The following is a 23,999-nucleotide window of genomic DNA, read 5'->3' on the forward strand; positions in this document are numbered from 1 at the left end:
TGGGCCCGGCACTGGCGTGGGGGAAGGGGCTAATCCCCAATCCCATCAAACTATCTACACTACACAAACTGAACTACTAAATACACTAAATAATTACAATTAAACGAACTATATACAATAAGAAAGATGAGTGAATCGCTAGGGAGGTGGAGGACAGCACGCTGCGCTCCACAGTTCCAACGTCCGACACGGGCGGTAAGAAGGAACTGAGGAGCGGCGGGCTGGCAGGGGTATATAACCGGCGCCACAGCGGCGCCACTCCAGGGGGTGCCCTGCTGGCCCGCCGAGTGTTGCTAGGGTAAAAGTCTCCGACGAATGTGCACGCGGCACGCGCACACCTACTGGAATGGATATGAGCAAGCACTTGAAGAAGAATGGGGATTCAGCCTTGACATATGTAGACAGTGGAATCCTCTTGGAAGCCATGCTGTCCCACCTCAAGTTAATGGCCTTCAGAGGAAGCCCACTAATGCCAAGAGACTGGCAGGAGGTCAAGGAATGCTGAGTGTGGTTCCCTCACCAAAGTGGTAAGAGGACATGTATGGCATGACTCTCATTCAGACTAAGGACCCTCCCCACACCCCTCTTACATCACTCTGGCAGTGGTAGGAGTACATGTAATTTGCTTTAATGTAAAAAGACTTGAGCCTGGACTGATGTGTACTAAATGAAGTAGACACTCATACCTTACACAGGTCACACATTTTGGTTACAAGTCTCTTGTGTACCCTGCTTCACCTAGTAATACCGAGAAGTATTTTCATCTATTAGGGGACAAGTGCAGATGTAAACATAAAGAGTCACTGGGAAACTATTTGGTGCTGGGGGACCGATGACAGGGTTAGGGGAAGAGTAGAGAAGCTGAAGAGGAAGAAAGCAGACAGGCTAGTTCAATTAGGAAATTGCAGTTGCATGCCAGTCAGCTTCTCAGATTGTCTATATGGATAATATATCAATCTGCCATATAGAAATACAATCAGGACTACTAAACAGCTATCACCACTAACATGATTTCCATGCTACATATGGAGCAAAACATTTTCAATCTAGATGCTCCCCCCGACTCCCCCTTAAGGAAAATGGCAAAGAGAAAACACATCTAATGTCTCTATGAATTAAAGAGACAATAGTAATTCAATTCTACATAGGAGCTGAAAGACCGCATGGCAGTGGCCTCACAGCTGCCCCCTCAGCAGGCAGGGAGACTCTGGTCCTTTTAAAGAAGTAGTGCTCACAAAACGGAAGGAAATCATATCTTTTTGGTTATATAGCTACATATACCACAACTGCATCCCTGGTAAAGGGCCAGAAAAATGTCATTGTATTGCATTTAAAGTGGCTAAAATTACCATAAAATCATAGATTGCAAAGTTTGGAATAAAGTTAAGCCCATGGTAAAGCAAGAGGGCTATAATGACTTACTACATCTCTGTGTTGTTTCTTCCTCCTTTCCCTTTTTACCTCCTCTCAACAGCTTTATGTCTTTTCTTCAATCTTTTTTAGTAGCTGTGTTTTTCCCCCAGGCTAATTTTCTGTAATTTTCAATTCTCTTTAATTGCTTTCCATTTTTCCTACTAAAACACTATCTCAATCCTCATGCCATTTCCCCCTCTTCCTAATTCAGCCTTTCTTTATCAATATCTCTGTTTAATTTTTCATAAGGTCACCCTTTACCATGGCATCTGAGTGCCATCGTGTAGAAGTAAACACTAAAATCTCTCTCCTGGCCCCCAGCCCTTTTGGCAGAAATAAACCTAACTCCTACTAAGTATTTTTTTAACATGTGTAAACATGTGTAAAGTGGGGACTCAGCTGTAATCGAAAGAGTTATTGCAAGACAGCTGTCAGAGATGGTCTTTGAGTTTAGCTCCCAGTTCTATGGGTGCACATGGGTGGACTGCTGGGCCTGAGAAGAGCTCTGTTGACTCCGATGGGGCTCCACGCAGGCTGCCTTTGTGTTGGAAGTCAAAGGATCAGGGCCTTATTTCTGAATGTGGTAAGGGTTAAAAGTCATTCTATCTTCTCTCATTCTCCATCAGTGTTCATTCACTTACTTTCTCACTCAGCTTCTCTTCCCTTTTTTTCCCCTCCTCCTCTCTCTCTCTCTCCCCTTTTCTTGTCTTTTCTCTCCATTTTGCAGGGGCAGTCTGGCGTTCTGCTCTCCATTACACTGGCACATTCACAGGCAGTCAATTTAGTTACTCTGGATTTACGTCATTGTAACTAAATGGACTCTGTTTCTCTCTGTTTGTCTTTTTAAATGGAAAGGTGTTAGGAAATAGCAGAAATTAAAACGTAAGAAACAAGTTCTCCATGTTTCTTCAGCAGGTAGCCACTGCTAACTGATCCAGGGGGATAAATAATCCTACAATTTAAAGAGTGAATCCGTCTTGCTCTGATGTAAAGTTTTCATTCATGGTGACTACAGATAAAACAAAACTAATAGTAATTATCTGACATTTATATTATTGTAGTAGTTAGAGACCAACCAGGTGGGGCCCCATTATGTTAGGTGCTGCACAAACATATAGCAAATAATAGTCCATATGCAAAGAGATTGCAATCTAAAAGTCAAAAAATAGCAGATGGATGAATAAACAAGGGGATCTATGGGGTGAGGAGGAGGGGGATAACAATAATGGGATATTTACAACTTTTAGCCAATCAGGAGCAGTAATCACAATTATCCAGTTGCAGTTTTCTGACAGCATTATGGAAGAGGTGAGTTTTGAAGAGTGCCATGAAGCAGGACAAAGTGGTATCTTTCCAGACTTTGACTAGGAGCTTTTCCCAGTGGGTATGGGAAGAAGCATGGATGTGCTTGTCAGAGAAGTGGGAGATGGAGTCTGGCATCACTGGCGGTGCGAAGGCATGAGCTGACCTTGTAATCAGATAACAACGCAGATAGTGAGGGACTTTAAAAAGAAGGAGAGAGGTTGCATTGGAAGTGGTGGAAGGAGGGGGAGCCGGTGAAGTGGGACTTGAACTAGGAGTGACCTAATCAGGGATGATCCAGGAAGCTGATCTTTCCAGCAACATTTCAAATGGATTTAAGGGAGTGAGGTTACAAGCATCAAGACCACAGAAGAGGAATTGTAGTAGTTAAAGTGTGACATGATCAGGGTTAATTTGATTTTTGGCAGTGCAGGCAGGGAGGAAAGGTAAGATCTTGGAGATGCTGTGCAGGAAGAAATTGCAAGATTTAAATGCAGCCTAGATGGGAGTCAATAGAGAGGGCCACATCAGAGAGGAAGCCAAGGTTATGTGGTTGACTGGCAGGGAGGATGACAATGTGATTAGTAGTTGGTAGGGGAAAAAATGGTAGTTGTAAGGCAAAACTATTCTGTATTGTAAGCAGCCACTATAATCCTATATGTAAAATTGTATTTGAATCATATTTTGATAATACAATGGCATTCCAGTAAAATTAACCATCAGTAAAAATCAGTACATCAGTTTTAGAGATACACTAAAAATGCAATTTTGATATGTTCCACAGCATATTTATTCCACATTCATTCATGCATTATCTATATGTTAAATGTATGTATACACACACACACACACATATATATATATATATATAAAATCATGTTTCAGCCATGGGAAATTTTAATTTCTTGATTTCCCCCTAATATTAAGGACTTCTGTGCATGATAAAATTATCAATATGAAAAACTAATGGCTCTGTAGGGGTAAATCCTAAAACCAGCATACAGATTTTCCTCATTTTACCTTTGCTGCTCATCAACCCTTTTCTAAACTGATTTCACTGTGAGCTGTTGGAAAGTTCTATCCCAATATTAAACCATTGTTCTAGGGCTCACTACTGCAAACAAAGTCTCTATAATACAATCTGTGCTTCTGAGAGAAGACGCTTTTCGCTTTTCCTGTTATTGTCATTGGCCTAGAGTCACTCACTAGGCCTTTAATGAAACCCTCAGGTCCAATGGTAATAGTAGAGAGCCTCATAAAATGTTATGAAATACACTTAAAAAAAGCATAAACATAATCGAACATGCCGCTTGCATTATTTTTAACATAAACTAGAGAAAAATTATTTTGCTAATAACATAAGTATTTCAGTATTGTGTTATACAAGGAACTGCATTCCTTAGGTGAAACAACTGTTATGTAATTCAAGCCTAGAGTACTATGTCTATCATTATGCAGTTCATCACTAAACGCAGCAAGACTTATGATCAAAATAACAAAGCACCTTGGAAACAAAGAAGTGTAAAGACTTGACAAAATCTAAAGGCTAAATCCTTTCCTACATGTGTTATTGCCACATATGAGAGTGGAAAGTGTACATTTTAATTCACAGGGCGTGATTTTTGTCTCATTTACCTGGGTTCATCTTCAGCCTAATTCTGTTAACATCAGTGGAGTTGTTCCTGATTTATACCAATATAGAGCTAAACCAGAAAAACATATACACGCTTCCATAAATTTAGGCATCTGAGTAGTCCCAGATGGGAAGGCTTGAAACCAAAGTTTCACATGTACTTATGTATATTGCTAGATCGAGTCACAAATAAGAGGAAAATCTGACCCAGATTCCATCTAGCACTTGAATGTCCATGGAAAGGTTATATGGAAGGGTTACAAATATGACTGTGTTAAAATTCCCTTTTGATTTTGAATCAATGTCCTCCACACACTAAGTTTTCATGTGTAGCATCAAAAAAAATCCCCTCTTGCCCATTCTATTTCTGACATTTTTAGTGCTATGGGAAGTGCCTGATAGAGAGAAATCCTATCTGAGGTGAGGAAAAATAGATCAGGCAAGTACAAGAGAGGGCTGTCAGCTGACAAGCTGGAGGTGTGCAGAATTACACAACTGGAGAGGAGAAAAAGTCTTGCTGTCTGCCTAGGAGAAGGCATAGCTCAGAGGGATTGTCAAATGGAAGATTTGCCTAGTAGAGTGTACAAAAATCAGAGATTTTGGTTTGTGGGGACTCATTTCTTAACTTAGGGCCAAATCCTGCTCTGTATTACATGGGTATGTGTATAGGGGAAGAGGGCATGGGGAAACTTTTACCCCCAGGATAACACACATGTAGGAGTCTATTCTAGCATTAATTTGAGAAGCAATAGCTATTTTTCCAGCTGCCAAACCTTAAACACAAAATCTGCCAGCAAGGTTCTGTTATGCTGGAAGGTATTAATGGCTGCCCTCAAGCATGTCTTTGATCTATAGGCAATGAAAGATCTCATTAAAGCTGATGGGGGTGATGACCAGCCTTTGTTCAGGCTAAATGGAAGAAGCAGTTAAGCCCCTTAATGGAGTAGATGGCTGGAATTAATAAGAAGCCTCCACCCAAGGCACTGGGCCATGTGAAAAGGCCTGAGCATGAACTAACTCAGTTGAATGGTTGTAGCTGTATGTGTCTGTGAATGACAAGGCAGAAAGACAAGAGAGAGGCACCAGACACTTGAGAAGCAGTCATGAGTGTGGCCCTGAGAGGGAGCAGAGACAGAGACACTGCGTAGTGGTACAGGCTGACTGGAAAGGCAGGCTCAGAAATTGCCTGATGTTGTTTGTTTCTACTGTGTTCAGGGAAACAGGACTGTCATGGGCTGGCTGGCCTTTTGAGGCAAGTTGGGCTCAGTCTTGCCCGTGACTTAGCAACAATCCCTGAACTTCATTGATGAGCTGGCAGGGGGTGGAGTGCAAGAGGCAAAGTCCCCTGCAAGGCCATGTCCATGCATGAGGGGCTGTCCTAGAGGTGAGGATGTATGCTTACAGGTACTTTACGTGCATTCTTTGTAAATAAACAGGATTACACCAAAGAAATACTTGAAATGTTTAATCAATTTTTCCTCCTACTGGAAACAGCCTGGCAAGACCCTGAATATTGGCTAACCGCTTAGGGCAAGCGGTAACAGGACCATAGTTAGGTCGCCTTCCTGCTTGCCGCATGGTGCCACATACAGCTCATACAGCATATATTCTATTGAGAGGTGCGTGTTCAAAGGATTAGCAGTGTTTTCTCTTCCAAATTATGTGAGTGCCCCTTTCCAGAAGGATGATCTTTGTCACAGATACTGTAGAGGGTTGGTTTGTTGTTGTTGTTGGAGGGTGTGTTCCCCAGAACATAATAGATTAGGTGTCTTTGTCAAAATGCTTGTTGAAAATGTTCCATGGTCTCTTATCTATGTGTAACCAAAATGTCTGGATTTGTCAGTAGTCTCAGGAATTTTATGAGGAGTAATCTACAGGCCCATGTCCTCTCTGGGGAATTAAGACAATTAGAGTCAATTTTTGTGGTGATGAGTGGGCTGTGGGCCAAGGATATGACTGCTTCTCACAGAGATTTTTCTCCATGATGGAGGAAGTGGCAGTGAGTCTGGTTTCTGAGAATTTCCCCAAAGGTTTTTGGTGTCTGAAAGTTCTGCTGCTTACTTTTTGTTTTGTGTCTGTATGTATTACAGAACTGCATGGAGAATGGTAATTTCTCCTTAACTTTTCCTGCTTCTTTGCATTGTGCAGTTTATTTTTGAATTTGGGCATGGTCTGTAGTATATCTGTTCAGTCTGTGCTGATGTGAAGTTAATGGTTCTGCTCGAATAAGTGGGAGTCCTTCAACTGATTTGAATGGGCTTCAGGTCTTGAATGTTATAGCTGGAAAAAGTTTTGTAAGAATTGGAACTTTCAGATTTCACACTCAAAGTTCTTTGAAGATTTAATTGCTAACTGAGTTTTTTACAAAGCTTACCTAGGTGAGTTGTTTTACTTTGCTCCCATCTAGTTACAGCCTCCTGAAATGACCCAGGAGCGAAGTCTGAGATTTCCAAAATATTTACCAGATGAAACTGGAAAGTTTCGACACACAATTCCTCTTTTATGTGCTTCCAAATAATTAAAATAGTTTGACCAAGATATTAATCTAAATTTGTGCTTTCATTTTTGTGGTATCTGAATAATTGATTTTTCAATTGTGTGTTTATGAGGGCTGATTTGTTATGTACCTTGATGTGTGTTTAGCACTGTATAAATCCAGAGTATTAAGATATTACATATATATTACATGAGCTACTGTGGACACTGATATGTTTGTAGGATGCCATTTAAATGCATCTGCAGAATTTGCACAGGCATCAATTGCATCCACACATCCACATTTGTGTTCATAAATGGACATCTGTGCATACCCAAAAAGGTAGCTGTGCCTACAAACAGATACTTGTATTCATTGTTATCTGACTTTTAGATACATTTTTGTCTCTTGTGCTATGAAAATACAAGATTTATGGATACAACAGGTACCCATTTTGTAGCTGAATCTTAGGCATTCTCATTTGAAAAGATGGTCCGTAATATTTAACATGAAGACAATTAAACACAGTATATTCTCTTCCTGATGCTTTAGAATTTGCATACATACTTTGACTACTGCGAATGGCTGAGAGTGAAAATCTTTCACCTATTGAGGCCAGCTGTGGGTGTTGGCATTGATATTATTGGAAGTGGGATTGAACCATACATTGTATACTTAGCAACTTCACCTTTACCTCACTTTTGTCTCAGATATATAGCAGAGAGGAGTCCATAGCTCCCAGGGTAAAAGATACAGACTAAATAGTAAATTCAAATATTTTACCTAGGGGAAATTGATTAGCTTTTGGAGTATGTTTCACTAGTTCTGAAAATTAATATACATTTTACTATGACTATTTTAATAAACTGGTAAAAGATTAGGAAAAATATTTTTCTTTACAAATAACTAGCTGCCAGGTAAGACCATTGACTATTATGTTACAGATCTATAGAATAACACTAGTTGAGTAACTGAGGGAAGGAAATAAAGAATATCCCCTGTTTTCAGCACACCTGCCTATCAACCATTTATCAAAACTGTCGTGTAATAGAAAGGTATTTTATTTCATAACTTGGGATCCCAGTGCTGCTTATGCTGAACGAGAATGTTGTGTTTAAGTACAATGGATCCAGTTTACATTTAGAAGCAAAATAAGGGTTGTGGGCTTCAACTGGCAGAAAGTCCGTTAAGAGAGTGGAAGGTAGAAGTGGTTCAACCTGCCCATCGTCCATGGTTTATCAGTTGGCTGAAAGCTGGCCAGTGTAACTCAAAAAGAAGAATTAGCCAAGGAGGAGAAGAGGCCACAGCAGCTGGCAAATGCTCTAGTTTACTCAAGTCTCAGGAAGCCCTACCAGTGGTCTTCTATGAAGACTTTTCTGAAACTTAAGGTTGTTTTACTTGGCTGCCCGGGGGGGTGGGGGGGGGGGAGGCAAGTGGGGCAATTTTCCCTGGGCCCATTTTTTTTATGGAAGGGGCCCCCGAAATTGCTTTGCGCCAGGCCCTCTTAATCCTCTGGGTGGCCTTGGTTTTACTTCCTGGCACAAACCCTAGAGAGTGCAATAGCCACAGTGGTATTTGATTTCCCCAGGGGTGAATGTCACTCTGCAGATGCAAAGCAGTTCAAATTGCACCCAGCTGGGCCCTCAAGGGTGAATAAAGCTTAATGAATTTGCTTTGAATGTACAAACTTAGATGCACACACACACAGAAATCTGTGTATGCTAGCAAAAATGTAATGAACTATAAATGTTTCCAAAGAAGAAGAAATAAAGCTGAGGTGATGAAATGCAGTGTGATAGTGATTGGTGATATATAATTCTAATATCAGTATAAAACAGAAAGAGGTAAATACATCATATACTCTGTCGGGTTTATCTAAAAAACAGAAAGTGGACTTTATTGTCTTATTTATTTTAATCTTCCAACCTGTCAGGATAGTATGATGGCCTTTTGAAGTGTGATTCTTGAATAAGAGTCAATATAAACCAAACCATGTGGGATTATATATCTTTAGCTAAATGGATGCAATATGATACAGATCATTAACTCTAGACACCTTATCCATTCATCTTTAACAACATACATATTGAGGTTGCTGGATTGAGAAATGCTACTGAGGGTGCAGACCATCCATTTTTAGCAGTGATAGGAAAATAAAGGAGGTTCCTTGTATGATTTTTTTTTTTTAGTTTAAATAACATTTGCTATGACTAAACCTTCCAATAAAGTGATAGTATCCATCACCCTGAAATATAAAATAGGGTCCATTTACTTTGAAACACTGAAAAAATATTAATGTTTTCTTTCCTGTACGTGTTATACATTATATCTTTCTTTTTATCTTCTACTAAGAGACTCATGTAATACCAGGAAGTAGTTTTTTGGCATACTATTAACTACATCTAATAATGGTAGGTTACAGTTTGTCACTGATGCTAGCCTACAACTCTTAAAATAAATCTCAGGAACTTCTAGGACAAGGAAAGTTCATATTTATAGGCTGCCATAGCCATATTTCTGTTCTACAGATAAAAATTTGTCAACAGAAAAAATTCTCAGTACTTTAAAATATAGATTTGCAACTGTGGTGTACTGTTAAAATTTAGTACATATTTTAGGGGTAAGTACTTCACAGTTCTCTTTTATAATAGAAGAAATAATCTATACTTACAGATTACCCTATGGACTTTATACTCACAACATTAATTTATTCGGACTTCTTGTCTGGGCTGTAGAAGCATTTGTTCCTCTTAAGATAAGGTTAAATAAGTGCAGTGTTAAATAAATAAAGGGGGGAAAGGTTGCTACCAAGGTTGATATAGTCTTACAAAATACTATACTAAAATAAAACGAGGTGAACAAGTTTTAAAACTTATCTTTTTTAATTGAAAAAAAGTCAAGCTAAAGATACTACCACAAAAACAGATGATAGTTAAAATAAGACCCATAAAGAATGTATACTGGATATTGTGTTTAGAGTTTATTAAGAAAAAAAAATCAGATTCAGAGTCTGTTATTAGCCATATTTTTCCTTTTTACTTGAGCTTGTATTTTAAGGGCCACATCCTGCTCTAGTGCAGAATGATTTTTGGAAAGGTGTGGAGCACCCTGAACTTGCCCTGACTCATCCTTTCACAAGCTACCAGTAATAGACTTAATAATTTGGAGCTCTGCTTTTTTTCTAGGAGTAATTTTGAGTGCTAATAGTTACAAGATAATCTTGGGTACTATATGATTATTGTACTGGTTAAGTATTGTATGGATTTATGTATTGGTCATGGTACTTCAAATTAATCCTTTACTGTACTTCATCATTATTATTTTGTTTCTACTGTATTTACTTTTAAAAATCTCTTTGCAAAGACACTACTTCAAAGCCCAATTCATTTCAGTCTGGCATTTATTTAGATAGGGCATCTCTTCCCATCCATTTACAAACACACACCCTTTGGCCCTCCCTGTACTATGTATGTGATAAACCACTAAAAGAGCGGTGTCATCATTTAAAGGAAATGCATTGTAATTACTATAAGTGTAACTTTGCTCACTGTCTGTGAACTGCTTTTCTGTGTGATGAATGTGACTATATCCATTCTTTCTCTGATTCCTTGGATTTGGTGCTAATAAGAGATGCCTTTCTTTTTCTTTTGGTCATGTGATGATCATCTCAAAAGCTGAACTGTTAGCAGCATTTAGGAAACCTTAGCAAGTTTGGACAGAGTGGAAGATAGCAATGGGAGAATAGGCCTGTCCTAAGAGATGCGGAGCACCCTCTTCTCCCACTGATTGAGGGCCCCTTCTTTCAAATTGTTGTAGAAAGCTAGAGATAAGTCAACTTAGTAGCAAAAAAATTTTCCAGTGAATTTAGCCACTTTTCTGTTTGTGCGTTATCCATGAACAAATTTCAGTGTTTAAAAATGTGTTCATTTATTTGAAATTAGCAGTTGAATGATTTAGGGAATATATTTCACCCTGTACACTGCTTGCAAGCAATTTCTGCTACTCTAGCTTCAAGTTTCTGTTAGTTGTGGTGCTTTGTGATTGGACACCTAATCAGGCCTCCAAGCCACATTGTATTGTTTTTACTTCCCACAAATAGTCTTCAAAAAAAAAAAATCAACACCACAAGCATTTGTAGGTATTCATAAAAATATTCAAATTCAGAAACATATGCAAATAAACATTCACAGCACTTTTCCCTTCTACAAATATCCTTGCAAACAAAATTTCACATACGTTTTTGAAAGCAAATAAAAAGATTCATAAACATCAAAGCATGTCACAGAGTTATTCAAATAAACTTTTGTGAATATTTTTGTGTGGTTTCTCTCCGTTCTTTTTAGGACACTTGGGTTTCCAGCCCATGGATGGGCAGCCTCATCCAGTAGAGAGTAGTCCATTCCCCTTCTTTCTATCAGAAAAGATTCTCTAGCAGTGTATAGGGATGGAAACAGTCCCCAGGGAAACCCCTATGCTTGGGAGCATAGATTTTTTTTTTCTTGCTGCCCTCCAGCCCTGTGGCATTAGGGGGAAGTGTGTCAGAGATGGGGCAAGGCCAGAGTGGCCTGCAGGAGGGGCCAGCAAGGTCCCCAGCTGGGGCCAACAGAGGCACACATGGGGGGACACATGGGGTCATGTGCCCCTCAGAGTTGGTGCTTGCCTTGTACTGAGCATGCTCAGTAACATATGCTGAAGCTGCTGCCATCACTCTGCTCTTCCTCCCTCTCCCCCCATTGGCAGGTGTGGGTCATCTCTAAGGGCCAGAATTTATAAGGGGTAAAAGTGGCTTGAAGCTCAGAACCAGAGAGCAAGATAATCAGGCCCTGAAGCCATTTTCCAATAATATTTATCTCAGTGACATAAAATAATCTGTCACATTTTATTTAGAATAATGGAAATGCATCCATGTTACTTCTAAAGCTGCAGTTTATGGCGTTATCGTGGTTCACCAGTAGCATTATTATGGGTTACAAGATGGGGAATATAATACCTAGCTCTTATATATCTTTATATAACACTTTTCATCAGTAGATCTCAAAGTGCCTTACCAAGGAGGTCGTCCTCATTAGCTTCATTTTTTACAAATGGGGAAACTGAGGCACAGATTGGTGAAGCTACTTGCCCAAGGTTATCTAGCAGTAGAGCCTAGCACACAGCCTCCCACTCTCCATAAAGCAGATGCAATATATTGCATCTAAGTGTTTTATGGAAGTGTCAAAAGACACCCTAATAATAGGATTACTAGGTTTTTTTCAGGCACTCCAGTTTTGTTGCATGTCATAGCACTTCAAGCATACATTGAACCTTGGCAAGTCCCACCAGAGCAGGCTCTGCTTTACCCCGGAGTCGTCTACCTACATTAGTGGTTTGCACTGTGTAGCTGCTCTTGAGCAGATATCCCTAATGTAGATGAGTGGAATCTGCTTCATTTTGAAGAGGCCAACCCAAAGCAGTAGACATTTTAAAACCAGCAGAGCTCTACTTAAAACATATGCCTGGCTATTTTTCCAGTGTTTATATTTTATTGTATTAGTTATCTTTCCCCTTCCTGTTTACAGATAGCAGATTTGCAAAGTTAAATCCCTCTTTAATATACTCTCCTCTTTTCAAAGAAGCTATTGCAGTTCCCTTGTGAGTGGGCTTAATAAAAACATAAGTATGAAGTTTAGGATTACAAAAATGTCTTTTTTTAAAAAGAATCATGTCCCAGCTGTAGATAGCAGGGAGCAATCAGCAGGCCTGGTGACAGAGAACAGGAAAATCTTCAAACCTTTGTGGCTCTATTGTACTTTGCTCACGTCATCTGCTACTAAAATCCTTTCGAAAATCTTCTGACCTGCTTTTTCTTTTTTTCCCTCAGAACTGCACTGTTTAACTCTTTCTGTTCTTTTCAACGACATTTAGACTCTGAATAAAATTACTCACATATAGGCCTTCAGTACTCACGATATCTACTATGAACAAGTTATTTCCTGGAATTGGTGATTGTGTAAGTGATTATTTCAGCCATCAGGCACTTAGGACCTGATCCAAAGCTCCTCAGATAAATAGGAATCTTTCCTTTGGATTTAGGTGGGTTTTGGATCTGGCCCTTAGAAATAGCTCACCCACACGTTTTGACTTGTCTTAATTAAAAGAAGGATAAATGGGCAAGATACCAGAGTAATTGTTTGAAAGTGTCATGGAGTTCTTTACTTTCACCCGAGAAGGGAAAAAGGACCTCAGATTGATTATGTCCCTCTATTACAGGGGTCAGCAACCTTTCAGAAGTGGTGTGTCGAGTCTTCATTTATTCACTTTAATTTAAGGTCTCATGTGCCAGTGATACATTTTAACATTTTTAGAAGGTTCCTTTCTATAGTCTATAATATATAACTAAACTATTGTTGTATGTAAAGTAGATAAGTCTTTTAAAATATTTAAGAAGCTTCATTTAAAATTAAATTAAAATGCAGAGCCCCCCGGACTGGTGGCCAGGACCCAGGCAGTGTGAGTGCCACTGAAAATGAGCTTGTGTGCCACCTTCAGCACCCGTGCCATAGGTTGCCTACCCCTGCTCTATTACATAAACAATTTCAGAATAGGCAATAAGAGCTTCAGCCTGGATAAGAGAGAGAGCGTAAAATCCCAGCCCCATTGAAGTCAATTTCAAAATTCCTATTGACTTCACTGGTTGCAGAATTTCACTCCTGGAACCCGATTTCCATTGACACTAAGACCTCTTTACACCACTCTAGTAGTACAAAGGAAGCTTAAAATGAGTTAAAATAACGTACTCCCACTTTAAGGCTGTCAGAGTGATGTAAAGTAACCTTAGGATAGAGGAGGATCGAGCCCCGATAATGAAGATTGAACAGAAAAAAGCAATAGCATTCCCCGTGGAAAGTCTTTGGTTGAAGTTATTATTTAGCTAAAGCACAGAAGTAGCCTTGCCTCCAAAATAAAAGAAAGTAGTATCATCAGAGAGAAAAATTATGGTAGTAACTGAAAAATAAATTGGCAATATCCCAATGGGTTCTGGTGGTAATCAAAGAGTGCTTTTAAATTCAACTTGAAATACTTTTATTTTGTGAGAATCCAGCAACCGAGAAATTAAATTAGGGTGACCTAAGCCCATTTTGAAAAGGGCATTGCTGATAGAATGCAATATTGATGACTCATGAATGTTAGTTCTATTTATAATGTTTGAACTGATGAGAAATTGTCTGTAATATACACAGACTATTGGAATATTGTTATGAGTGGATAGAACATTACAAGATTACATTTACAGAATGTTTTATACATTATGCTTTTTTAATAATATTGTTAATCATACATCTTTCAAACAAACCTGATTAGTTAGGCTACATGTTACCTATTTAAATCATCACAACGCCTCTATTTCACCGTAATCAAGAGCTCTGGGCAACAATAAAATGTGACTAATGACCCTTTTCATTTCAACCAAGAGGCAGAAACACTCACCATTTATGAGAAAATTGTGATTGGTGAAATGAAAAGTGGTAATTGCTCAGCATTAAGTAAACAAAGGAAACTATCTTATATTAATGCACTCAGTTCTATTACAGCTCAGTCTGATATTCAAATCAAGTGTGATGGGAACTGAATGTATTGGCAGCACCCAAAGGTGCTGTTTATTAATTTATCTTAACAAATAATGACAATGTGTCAAATAAAATTTATGTTCCTTCATATGTTGCATGTCTGTATTGAAACACTAGCACTCAGAGAGATTTGTTCACTTGCCCTTCTCAAAATCGGAAGCATTGGAAGAGCCATGTGTTGTTGAGTTTGTTTCACTCTGTTTTTCTGCAGTGAGGATTAGTCATAAGATAACCAAATATACCTGCATATGTTCCCAGCCACTATCACACATCTTTCCCAGCTCTTTGTTCCTGAATTAGGATAGTTAAATTACCTGAGAATTACCATTAGTTACTGGGTTCTTATGAGATATCAGTTCTCATGAGATATCAGTGCCCTGTTATGCACCCAGTAACAAACAGTCCCAGACCTTGTAAACTCTTTGGTTCAACCTAAATTATAGGCACGACAAAGAACTGCATTTCATAGATGGAGAACTGAAGCACAGACAGCTTAAATGATTTGCCTAAGCTCACAACACTGGTCTACACTACAAAGTTAGCTCGATGCAAGGCAACTTACATTCATCTATTTATGCAGATTTACACTCTCATTTATCTCACGCCAGTATAAGCGTCCCATGACGGTGACACAGTAAAACTATTTTTCCGAATGCTGTTGAGCCTTGGTCAACATACTGAGGTCAATGCAATGTGAGTATAGACACTTCATAACCTATGTTGACCCAAACAGTCCTCCAGCAGCTGTCCCAAGATCTTCATCGCTCATCGCTCTGGTCACAATCATGAACTCCACTGCCCATTGGTTATGGATCCTAGAAGCCAGTCTTTCTCTGCCCCTTACCCCCCAAAAACACCCCATGAATTTTTGAAATGCCTTTCCCTGATTGCCCACCTTGGCAAGCACGCCTAGCAGCTCTCCCTTGTTGTGTGCAGCTGCCCAACTGACCATGTTGGCTACATACTTTAGACCAGTGGTTCTCAACCTTATTTCCATTTGCAGACCCCTAAATAATTTCAGATAGAGGCACAGACCCCTTTGGAAATCTTAGACATAGTCTGTGGACCCCGGAGAGTTCTGCAGACCACAGGTTGAAAGTCACTGCTTTAGACACCCTCCTGCGTGGAGTAGATGAGTTATGGGATCTCCTGGGCCTTTGGGGAGAAGAGGCTGTGGAGGCACAGCTACAAGGCAGTCATATAAATGTGGACTCCTACAAAAGAATTGCACATGGGGTGCAGAGATGAAGGGGTACAACAGGGATCATCAGCAACACTGCATGAAAGCACAGAAACTGAGGTAGGCATACTGTAAGACCAGGGAGGCCAACAACTGATCTGGTGCTGTGGTGAGACCTGCCTCTTTTACAAGGGGTTGCATGCCATACTTGGTGGAGACATCACCAGCACTCTGCAGCCCAGTGTGGATATCTCAGTGGAGCCAGAGACACCTGCTATGAACAGTGAGGAGGAGGAAGAAGACATGGCAGAAAGGTCCAGCTATGCCGCAAGCCAGGAGATCCACCACAGTCTAGCCAGTCCTGCCAGCCAAACACCGATGAACCTGATCCATGGGACAAAAACTTGGGCAAGTGTGCGCATGTAAAGATAGCGCCTGATCTATCCCAAATTATCAGACACATATATTGACTTTTCATTGTTTTACTTCTATGACAAGAGGTGGAAGTGCAACAAACAGAGGTAGAGTTAGCATCTGCTTTTCATTCCCTGTAGGATTAAGTGGGAATATGACATGCAGAGCAGTTTGTTTATGTACATAGCCACATCCTTTGTATCCTCCTGAGAGATTTTGATGAAATTCTCACTGAGATCCTCTGCAATCCTCTCCAGAAGGTTTTTAGGGATAGTAGCTTTATTTCTTCCTCTACAGTAGGACACTTTCCCACACCACTTCACAATGGCACTGTTGTAGTAAACAGCTAGCAGTATATGGGCCTGAACGGCTTAGGGATGCCAGCAGTGGCTGTGTTCTCTGTACCTTTGTGACTCTCAGAGGTTAGATCAGCTAAAATCACTGCTAGTACCTAGTGGCAATGCCCTATGCTTGTACCCATGGAAATATTAATGCTCTCCTTTCTTCTTCTGCCCCCCTGCCACTTGCAGGTGACACTCACCCTGGCTAGGGTTGGAGAGTGGAGCTGTGCAGGTGCAGAAGTGTCAATAAGCATGTCTTAATAAAAAAAAAAATTAAGAATGAGGGAAAGGAGTCTTGACATTTACTTTATGCTTTCTGATGTGACTATAAATACAATGACACAGCTCTCTGTTTTGTCTGTACCTGCTGCCACTGTGACCTTGAATGGTGCTCCCTCCACACCCGTAGAACACCTGACTCTGATGCGGAGGAGGAAAAAGAGGACTAAAGTCAGAGTCCTGCAGGCCATGATTCATGGCCCTGCATGCTTGCATGGCAATGGCTCCCATTGTGTATATCCCAACTCCAAAATCCATGACCATTAGCAGTCCAGTGTTGCAAGCTTGCAGAGTGTGATCACCACTTGCTTTCCAACTGTGAACACAGCTCTCATTCTGGTGTCCGTGTTGGAGGGCTGGGGCGAGCTCAACACGCAGATCCAGGAATGTGGCCTTTCACAACTTAAAGGTCTGCAGCCACTGTTCGTCATCCAGACATGCATTATGAGTTTGTTTAGTTTGGAAAAAAGAAGACTGAGAGGGGACATGATAGCAGTTTTCAGGTATCTAAAAGGGTGTCATCAGGAGGAGGGAGAAAACTTATTCACCTTAGCCTCCAATGATAGAACAAGAAGCAATGGGCTTAAACTGCAGCAAGGGAGATTTAGGTTGGACATTAGGAAAAAGTTCCTAACTGTCAGGGTAGTTAAACACTGGAATAGATTGCCTAGGGAAGTTGTGGAATCTCCATCTCTGGAGATATTTAAGAGTAGCTTAGATAAATGTCTATTAGGGATGGTCTAGACAGTATTTGGTCCTGCCATGAGGGCAGGGGACTGGACTCGATGACCTCTCGAGGTCCCTTCCAGTCCTAGAGTCTATGAGTCTATGATACAATCCCACCAGCCAGAGCTCATTTCTTGGGCCCAGAAGCAGTGCTCCACCATCTTCAACTGCTTCACCAGCATCACATGAACAACCTTGAATTGTTTTTCACTATGTTTCTCAGCAGTCTGTCCTTGACAACATCATTATGTCCTCCACTGCTGCAGCTCTGATATTACTGGAGACTCATGCAACTTGTAACTGCAACATTCCTAAAACTAGTACAGACCTGTGCCTGCTCCATGATTCTGTCAGAGATAGTGGATGCTGAACAGTGCCACGCAGCTGTCGTGGGGTAGACCAGCTAGGAACAGCTACTGCCCTGCTTCCCTGATAACTTAGGTGCTAGGCAACTAATAGGCCTAGATGTACTGCCCTGGAATCACTTAATTAATCACAGTGACCAATTGGCTGCAGGGCCAGTAGCCAGCTTTATAAGCCCAGCAACAGCAGAGCAATGACTGCTCAATGTGCTCTTGGCCAATGCTGTGCTTGGTCCTGTCCCTGCCTCTGCTGTTTCTAGCCCTGATCCTGCTTCAGCTGCAGTCCCAACCTGTACCTGTTCCTGCCCAACCCCAGCTTTGTCCTGGCTTCAGACTTTCAGCTCTGACCCTCGCCAACACCTCTTGATTGTGACTCCGGTTAACCCTTTGGCTTTGGCTTCTGATTCCTGGTTCCAGCCCTTCTGCTTCAGGACCTGTCCCTTCTGAGTTCAGCTCTAACCGGTAGGCCAGTTTCTTGCTCTAACCATTAGGCAAGATACAATAATATGGGAAAACGCTGCCTACACAGAACACAGGGTGTGTTTCACCTCGATATCATTACTGAGAGACTCTCACACTGTGCATCAAACAGCGTTGTCAGAAAAATACCACTTGTGAAATAATTCTGAGAAATATTGGGGAAAGTCTTATAAGGATAGTCTTAAACTTTGTTATTGCTGGCAAAAACTTCCCTTGGTTGATTGTGATAACTGCCATTATCACCAAAATGATTGATTTGTGAGTTGAAAATATGATTAGTAATTTACAGGGTCTCAAGCGATATGCTGAATTAATTATTTTCCACCATTCATCTTTTTTTTCTCAGTTGATCACTCAAGTTTAGCAGTGTAGAGCATAAGTCAGGGGTGGACAAACTTTTTGGCCTGAGGGCCACATCTGAGTATGGAAATTGTATGATGGGCCATGAATGCTCACAAAATTGGGGGTTGGGGTGTGGGCTGTGGCGTGGGGCTGGGGATGAGGGTTGGGGATGCAGGAGGTTACTCTGGGCTGGGACCGAGGAGTTCAGAGGGCAGGAGGGGGTTCAGGGCTGGGGCAGGGGGTTGGGCATGGGAGGAGGTCGGGTGCAGGCTCCAGGCGGTACTTACCTCAAGCAGCTCCCAGAACCAGCAGCATGTTCTCTCTCTGGCTCCTATGCAGAGGCACGGCCAGGCAGTGTGCACTGCACTGTTGCTTTGGGTGGGGGTAGAGTGCAGAGCCCCCTGGCTGCACCTATGTGTAGGAGCCGGACGGAGGACAGTCCGCTGCTTCCAGGAGTTGTGTGGAGTGGGGAAAGCCCCTGACCCCACTCCCTGGCGGGAGCTCGAGGACCAGATTGAAACGTCTGGAGGGCCGGGATGCAGCGCCCGGGTTGTAGTTTGCCCACCCCTGGAATAGGTACTGGAACTATGGGTCCAAGGGGTGCTCCCGCACCCCCTGGCTCGAAGTGGTTTCCATTACAGTAACTCCTCACTTAACTTTGTAGTTATATTCCTGGAAAATGCGACTTTAAGCAAAATGATGTTAAGCGAATCCAATTTCCCCATAAGAATTAAAGTAAATAGGTGGGGATTAGGTTCCAGGGACATTTTTTTTCACCAGACAAAAAGCTATATATTCTCTCTCTCTATATATACACACACAGTATATGTTTTAAACAAGCAATTTAATATTGTTCACAGCTATGATGATTGTGAAGCTTGGTTGAGGTGGTGAAGTTAGAGGGTGGAAGAGGGTGGGATATTTCCCAAGGAATTCCTTGCTTCTAAATCAATGGTTCTCAAACTTTTGTACTGGTGACCCCTTTCACACAGCAAGACTCTAACTGCGACCCCTCCGTATAAATTAAAAATTCTTTTTTATATATTTAACACCATTACAAATGCTGGAGGCAAAACAGGGTTTGGGGTGGAGGCTGACAGCTCGCGACTCCCCATGTCATAACCTCGTGACGCCCTGAGGTGTCCCGACCCCCAGTTTGAGAACCCCTATGCTAAATGATGAACTAGCACTGGGCTGAGTCCTCAAGGATTAACACACTGTTGTTAATGTATCCTCTCACTCTGCAAGGCAGCAGGAATGGAGGGGAGGGGAGACAGCATGGAAGAGAGAGAGACAGAGGGTACATCTACGCTACGAGATTATTCCGATTTTACATAAACTGGTTTTGTAAAACAGATTGTATAAAGTCGAGTGCACGCTGCCACACTAAGCACATTAATTCAGTGGTGTGCGTCCATGTACCGAGGCTAGAGTCGATTTCTGGAGCGTTGCACTGTGGGTAGCTATCCTGTAGCTATCACATAGTTCCCGCAGTTTCCCCCACCCATTGGAATTCTGGGTTGAGATCCCAATGCATGATGGTGCAAAAATAGTGTTATGGGTGATTCTGGGTAAATGTTGTCACACATTCCTTCTCCGTGAAAGCAATGGCAGACAATCATTTCGCACCCTTTTTCCCTGCATTGGTCTGGCAGACACCATAGCATGGGAACCATGGAGCCCGTTTTGCCTTTTGTCACTGTCACTGTATGTGTACTGGATGCCGCTGACAGAGGCGATACTGCAGCGCTACACAGCAGCATTCATTTGCCTTTGCAAGATAACCGAGATGGTTATCAGTTGTTCTGTACCATCTGCCATGCCATTGTAAATTGGTGATGAGATGATGGTTATCAGTCGTTCTGTACCATCTGCTGCTGTCATGGGTGCTTCTGGCTGAGGTCAGCCGGGGGCACAAAGACAAAAATGGGAGTGACCCCCGGGTCATTCCCTCCTTTATGTTGTATCTAAAAATAGAGTCAGTCCTGCCTAGAATATGGGGCAAGTATGCTAGAGAACCAGTGTACTAGAGAGCACAGCTGCTCCTTGTCAGATCCCGCAGAAATGATGAACTACATGACATTCCAGGGGGTGCCCCTGCAACAACTCCATCCTTTGCTTCTCTGCTCCCCCAACCCTCCTGGGCTGCTGTTGCAATGTCCCCCCCATTTGTGTGATGAAGTAATAAAGAATGCAGGAATAAGAAACACTGACTTATTAGTGAGATAAAATGAGGGGGAGGCAGCCTCCAGGTGCTGTGATAGTCCAGGCAGGACATTAAACGGTGCGGGGAAGAGGAACCCAGCATCCCTCTGCTATGATAGTCCAGGCAGTACAGAATCTTTTCTTTAGACATGAAAGGAGGGGGCTGATGGAGCTCAGCCCCCAGTTGCTATAATGAAGATGGTTACCAGCTGTTCTGTACCATCTACTGGGAATGACTGGGAGTCATTCCTATTTTTACCCAGGCCGCCCCGGCCGACCTCACTTGAGGCCAGCCAGGAGCACTCACGGGCTGATGATAACGATGGATAGCAGTCATATTGTACCATCTGCCACTGGGGAGGGGTGGGGAGAGGGTGCTGCTGTTCAGTGCCGCAGCATCGTGTCTACCAGCAGCATGCAGGAGACATAGGGTGACATATAAAAAAGTCAAGAAAAGATTTTTTTCCCTTTTCTTTCACGGGGGGGTGGGAGGGTAAATTGACGAGCTATACCCTGAACCGCCCCGGACAATGTGTTTGACCCTACAGGCATTTGTAGCTCAGCCAATAATGCAAATGCTTTTCGGAGACTGCGGGGACTGTGGGATAACTGGAGTCCTCAGTACCCCCTCCCTCCCTCCATGAGCATCCATTTGATTTTTTGGCTTTCTGTTACGCTTGTCACGCAGCACTATGCTGAGTCCCTGCTGTGGCCTCTGTCTGGAGATTTTTTTCAAATGCTTTGGCATTTCGTCTTCTGGAATGGAGCTCTGATAGAACAGATTTGCCTCCCCATACAGCAATCAGATCCAGTATCTCCCTTATGGTCCATGCTGGAGCTCTTTTTGGATTTGGGACTGCATCACCACCCGTGCTGATCAGAGCTCCACACTGGGCAAACAGGAAATGAAATTCAAAAGTTCACGGGGCTTTTCCTGTCTGCCTGGCCAGTGCATCTGAGTTCGGATTGCTGTTCAGAGCGGTCACAATGGTGCACTGTGGGATACCGCCCAGAGGCCAATACCGTCGATTTGCAGCCACGCTAACCCTAATCCGATATGGTAATACCGATTTCAGCGCTAGTCCTCTCGTCGGGGAGGAGTACAGAAACCGGTTTAAAGAGCCCTTTATAGCAATATAAAGGACCTTGTTGTGTGGAGAGGTGCAGCATTAAATCGGTTTAACTCTGCTAAAATTGGTATAAATGCGTAGTGTAGACCAGGCCAGAGACACACACCCTGTGAGAGAGAGAGAGAGAGATGCGCATTGCCCCTTTAAGTAAGCTGACCCACTCATAAGTGCATTGTCTTTTTAAGTGGATTAGGAAGTTGAGACAAAAAGAATTGGAGTACTTGTTGCACCTTAAGTACTTCTATTCTTTTTGTGGATACAGACTAACAGGGCTACTACTCTGAAGTTGAGAAAGCAGCTGCTGCAGGAGGCTCTCTCTGTCTCTCTCCGTCCCTGTCCCCACCCTGCTATATATGGAGAAGAAGGGGTAAGCGAGGTGTAGGACCAGGGGGAAGGGGGGCACCCTGATATTAGCCCCTGCCCTTCCCCCCTCCCCCACACACACAGCAAGTAGGAGTCTTGGGGAGCAGCTCCAAGGCAGAGGGCAGGAGTGCACATGGCAGTGAGAGGAGGCAGAGCTGCAATTGCTAGCCTGCTGGGTGGCTGCAGCACAGGGAACTTAGGGGAGCCGGGAGCTGATAAGAGGGCTGCCAGTCCACCCTAGTTCCCAGCCCCCACCAGCTAGCTGCAACAGGCTGCTCTTCCTGCAAGCAGTGGACAAAGCAGGCGGCTGCCAAACAACATTAGAAGGGAACATTGCACAACTTTAAATGAGCATGTTCCCTAATTGATCAGCAACGTAATAACGAAACATTAACTGGGATGACTTTAAGAGAGGAGTTACTGTATATACAAGGTTTACAGTTTGGTTCAATGGCTCTCAGCACCTCCACTGTACAAAATGTTCCAGCACCCCTGATGTAGGGTCTCAACTATCTAACTCAGTCGTAAAACTTTTCTTGGGCTTGAAACTTAGCATGTGAGGTCTTGGTCACAGTGAAAATTGAAACAAAAAACAAAACGAAAAAAAAGCTTATGATTTCACTGAGATCAAATGAAGAGTCTTGCATCCAGGGCCGACTCCAGGGGTTTTGTCACCCCAAGCAGCCCCCCCTCAAAAAAAAACGCCCTGATTGCAATTGCCATCGCGGTCTGCAACAATTCAGTGGGAGGTCCTTTGGTCTGAACGGGAGTGAGAGACCCTCCGCCAAACTGCCGCCGAATAGCTGGACATGCTGCCACTGTCCAGAGTGGCTGCCCCAAGCACCTGCTTGCTAAGCTGTTGCCTGGAGCCGGTCCTGCTTGCATCTAGGCTAGTTCCTAGAAAAGAATGAAAAAAAAAACCCTGATAAGCTAAATTTTCCACTGAATATGTATCTAACCTCACCGAAATTCTACTAGGAAATTGGATATGCCATGCTCTTTCATTGTGAATGTATCAATCCCCAGCCTATGGAAACAGTCTACAGAAACCATTCTTGATCTTGACTCAGTTGTTAAAAGGCACAATCTCAGCTCTCACTACTTGTTTAGTAATGATATAATATAGGACAAGTTTACCAATTATTTGGCATTTCTGTTCCCATCTTCTGTTACTTAACATGTGTGAATTTGCATGGTGGATATATTGTAACCCTTCTGCCCCTCTGAGTTGGCAGCAACAAGGGCCGGGTTCAGTATCTAGGGGTTCCGTTTCAATAACACAATGCAAAACCGGCTCAAGCCCCCACCCAGTGACCTGGGACAATTACATACCACCACCCCCCCCGGGCGCCTCTACGAGGCAATACTTCCCCAGTCGCAAGCACGGAGTCCGAGTGTAGAAAAATCCTTTTACTAAAGGAGGGAAACAATGCGGCATCACGTTGGAGAAACACCACAAACAGGATTATAACACAAACCGTATGCAAAAAAAAAAAACACCTCCAAGTACGTTTGGCCCTTAGGGTCTTAAGTCCAATCACCCCAAAGTCCAACAACCCAAAAATCTCTGTCTCTGGTCAGTGCCACCCCAGAATTCAAAATCTGCAGAGTTTTACCTTTCCCACCTGCAGCTAATTAGTACTGTAGTATAGTAAGTATCTGAGTGACTAAATGAACTTGCAATTACAATGCCACCTGAGTCACTACTGTGTTCTCAAAACCAGAGTACATATGTCTTCACTGGGA

This window comes from Gopherus evgoodei, chromosome 8 (assembly GCF_007399415.2).
Source record: "Gopherus evgoodei ecotype Sinaloan lineage chromosome 8, rGopEvg1_v1.p, whole genome shotgun sequence".
Taxonomy (NCBI): Eukaryota; Metazoa; Chordata; order Testudines; family Testudinidae; genus Gopherus; species Gopherus evgoodei.